Genomic DNA, 4462 nt, shown 5'->3' with positions numbered 1-4462 from the left:
TTTGGTTGAAAGAAATCCATATTTCTGATTTAAAACACTTTAAAACGGGTCAATTTGACCCGAGGAACAACACGAGGATTAAGGCTCTTCGTTGGCTACCGACAGGTTTTAGAAGCAATTTAAAAATTTGAATCTCTACTTATAGAGCCATGCATGGTCCAGCTCCCTCTTAGATCCAGGATCTATTACACGCCCACACTCCCGGTCTCTCTCTGAGGTCTTCACACCAAGACCTGGTCCCAGAACCGGTTTTAAAACCAGGAGGTGATCGAGCCTATTTTCTGTGGCTCTTTCTCCTTTTAGCTTTGAGAGCTTTGGATTCTGTGGAAACTTTTTAAAAAAACACCTCAAGACGAGCTTTTAACTAGCAACACGGCTTAGTGTTTAGTGTGTATTTAGTAGTAAATAGTACAACAAAAGATTTGAATTAATTATAATAATATACACTCTGTTGTTATTACACACAGGCCTGAACTACACACTCATGCACTAACTGGAGAGATGTAGGGTGGATGGGGGGGCTGCCCATGGAAAGGCACCGATCCCCCAAGCAGTTGGGGGTTCATGCCTTGCTCAAGAGGTGAACAGGCACCTCTCCAGCTACCAGTGCACCACCATGCTTTGGTCTGTATGTGGGCTTGAACCAGCAACCCTCCGGTTCCCAACCCGACCCCCTACGGGCCACCATGTAATAAAAACTTATCGACAAAGGTGAAATAAAACTGGGGGAAAAAAAACAGCCAAAATTTCAGAAAAAGCAACTTAAAAATTTGAAAAAATGTACAAAAACGTCCAGTTTTGATCTCACACACACACACACACACACACACACACACACACACACACACACACACACACACACACACACACACACACAAATGAAGAAGAAGATTTATGTGTTGCTGTTTTATTTGTTTTTACATTAAAGCACTTTTTTGACCTCTGTTGTCTGTGAAAGGTGCGTATTAAAATAAAGTATTACTTACTTACTTAACAAAAGGGTCTATGGAGGCATGTGGCGAAGCTTTCCCTGCAAATAGCCCAAATTTTAGAAAATAAAACCTAAAAAAAAAGGGATTTACTAATGTGTGTGTAGGTATACTTAGAGCCCATGTCTCCCCAGTTACACTCTCATGGTTTAAAAAGGTAGGGAGACCAATTTCTCAGAGTGTACTGGGTTGTGTATATCAGCACAATAGGACACCACACACACACACACACACACACACACACACACACACACACACACACACTGTCAGAGATTTGTTCTTTTTGTGGCCATGTTATTTTCTTCTCTAATAAACACATGAATAAAATAAAAGGGATTTACTGAAGAGCTTATTCAAAAGAAACACACCATCGATTGTTGTTGAACAAGCCACAGCAACGAGTGCAAGGACAAATTCTCATTTTCTCTCTTTTCCAGGTCCCTTTGACACACATCCATCCAGAGAGTAGGTATGTCTTTATGCCATATACATGCATAAAGTACACCTGAAATTGAAGAGAGGGCAACCTTTACTCCCACCAAAACTTCCCACTGGTGACTGCAGTACATTTAACTTGACAATGAAGTGTCCCAGCAGCCTTGGAGTTGCATGCTCTGCTGATCGGTGTGCCATTTTAGCCATAACATTTAAAAAAACCTGAGTCTTAACAGAGCGGTGCTGCTGGGGCTGTGATGGTTTTATGGCTTCAGAGCTTAAAGGTGCAGTGTGGAGGCTACTCTAATCCATTAACTGACACCATGGGCAATTACCTCCCCATCATGTACAGCAATGCTTGGGAGGCAGATGGCAAATGGCACCGTGTTTTCAGAGATTCATTTTTCCCCACACATGAGATAAGAGTTAATGTGTTATAATGACCTTTGGAGGCACCGATTTGACAGGGTAGACTCATTATGTTGTAATGGTTTAAGCACTTCTGGTCAATACTGCCGTCTAAAAACATCTGTTTCTGTACATCTAACTGACTCACAGCTTTAAAAAAAATCCCTCTCTGACTTCCAATTATCCTCCTTGGGATTGGTATGGATTTAATGAGGAGAATCAATACAAGAGATAATTGTTTTGCACAGGTATTGTAAATGCCAGAATGTGAAGTTAACACCCGAAGAAGTCTGGAATACATTACTGGAGCCCCTCAACGGGATCAAGCCCACTTGCTGAGGCTCCAGATGTTCTGAGCATTGATTAGTCCCAACACATCCGGTTGTCTGCTTCATGCACAAACCGCCACGCCAAATCCCATTTAAAAATCTGGGAATTAAACATGACCTAACCCATTAGCAAAGACTAGTATCTCCCCCCAAAAAAAGGATTAAACTCGTGTAACTATCACAGCACAGCCTTCAATTCGTTGAACACACACAACGCCAAACATCAACGTACAAGTTCTGCCCTAAGTTTTGCCTGATTGTCCTCCATTGCGTTGATTGCAGCTCGTTGCGTTATCGACTTGCATTAAATCAATGTCAAAAGTTTGTCTCTACATAACGCACCGCTGGGTGGATTAATTCTATGCCGAATAGCCAACTCCTTGACTCTTTTTGTAAAACATCGCAACTTAACGCACATGGTGCGTTTTAATTTGGCCAGCAAGCAATAAATGATTAAATTTGAAATTTATCGAGCGGGGTTTGGTGTGACGTTTTCTTAACAAGGGAGATGGGGCAATAACGCGTTGCTACGAACTCACGAGTGTCAAACAAATCTTTAAACCCGTCTTAGAGCATTTCCTGTCATGAGAAGCATTTGGAAACTGTTGAGTTTTTGGATTAAACTTCACACAAAACAGCTGTTAAACAGGCCTAGCTCCATGGCTCCTTACCTTTGGATGTGCCGCTGATTTGTCGCTTTTCGAAGGCTACCGCCGTGTTTTCCGTCAGTGTATTCCCAAAAGTTAGTAAATTAAAACCTCGTCCTCTGTGTCAACGCTCCCTCGAAAAAGTTCCAAAAATGTACATCCTGGTGAGTGGAAACTGCTCCAAAAACGAGACGAACTGGAGCAAAAAAAACAAAAAAAAATCTGCGCAGCTGCTGATGTCACCGCCGAAGTTTTGGTTCCAACAAATATTCCCACGACAAACGAGTCCGCTTCCTGCGTCCTCCCCACGCCCAGGAAACCGGTTAACATGCCGGGCTCAGGTGTGATTCACGACTAAACACACACGCGCACGCGCGCGCGCACACACGCCCGTCCAGTTTTTAAGGAGAGGAGTCTGGCTTTGCGTCCGTATCCACTGCGAAACACACCGAGTCGGAGCTGCAGACCTGCAGCCTGGAGCTCCGCTGCAAACGGCGCGAGACGCTACAAATCCGGGTCTGGATGAGGATGAGGATTTTTCTTCCTCCTCCTCCCAATACCACCCCCCCTTCCCCCCCAATGACTGTGGGGGTAATAGGATGGGTCAAGTTAGATCTCGTTAGACTCATTGACACCAGAAGCAGGGTTAGTTTCCTTTCAAAATAAAAGTTGTGGGGTTTCTTAAATCCGAATCAGGACATGACAAGGGCGTAACTTTGGGTTGGGGGTTGGGGGTTGGGAGGGGGGGTGGTTGGGTGTGGGGGGGGGGGGGGTTGGGGAGAGAGTGTGTATTACACAAAGACTGAAAAATGTAAAACATTGTCAGAAAAAAAACCTCAAAAACTTCCAAAACAACTCGAGAAAGGCAACAAAAGCGTTGAATGAATAATAATAATTTACACTCTGTTGTCAGTACACACGTTACACACAGGCCTGAGCTACACACACATGCACTAAATGGAGAGATGTCAAAGTGCCCATGGAAAGGCACCCCGGGTAGTTGGGGGATCACTGCCTTGCTCAAGAGCACCTTGGCAGTGCCCAGGAGGGGAACTGTCCCCTCTCCAGCTACCAGTCCACCACCAGGCTTAAAGCCCGGGTTGCAGGTTTAATTTTCCAACCAATTTGCACTTATTGATTGTTGGTAACAAACATTCAAACTGTTATCCACTGTATACGATATTGAAAAGTATCACGTAACACAAAATAACAAGAAAAAGTAGGTCATATTTTACAGGGGTTTGCTTTTCTCCCACAATGCATTGCATGACGTCATACTAGGGAGACGATAGGCCAGCCGGCCTAGAGAGACCGTTGAGAGTTACGAGAGAGATAGAAGACAACAGTGTAAGAAAGAGAGCGTTCAGCAGGAGATTATAGATAATACATATACATATATATACATATATATATATATATATATATATATATATATATATATATATATAGCTAGACAGATAGACAGTGACTGATTTTGCTGCTGTAACACAGGAATTTCCCATTTTTCTTGGGATCAATAAACATCTATCTCTCTATCTATCCATCCATCTATCTCTCTATCTATCTATCTATCCATCCATCCATCTATCTATCTATCTATCTATCTATCTATCTATCTATCTATCTATCTATCTATCTATCTATCTATCCATCC

The 4462-nt window shown here is 42.9% G+C and overlaps 1 protein-coding gene and 1 pseudogene across 15 annotated transcripts in view; both read right to left on the bottom strand.

Moving 5' to 3' along the window:
* Window positions 1-3348, bottom strand: part of LOC116673021 (plexin-B2-like) — a 279884-nt pseudogene extending 276536 nt beyond the window's left edge.
* The window catches only part of nrcama (neuronal cell adhesion molecule a), a 1100153-nt gene that overhangs the window by 656402 nt on the left and 439289 nt on the right, over window positions 1-4462 (bottom strand). The window lies entirely within an intron of this gene.

Source organism: Etheostoma spectabile, chromosome 23 (genome assembly GCF_008692095.1).
Source record: "Etheostoma spectabile isolate EspeVRDwgs_2016 chromosome 23, UIUC_Espe_1.0, whole genome shotgun sequence".
Lineage (NCBI taxonomy): Eukaryota > Metazoa > Chordata > Actinopteri > Perciformes > Percidae > Etheostoma > Etheostoma spectabile.
The sequence above is the reverse complement of the archived record's forward strand: the minus strand, read 5'-3'. Positions and strand labels throughout refer to the sequence as shown.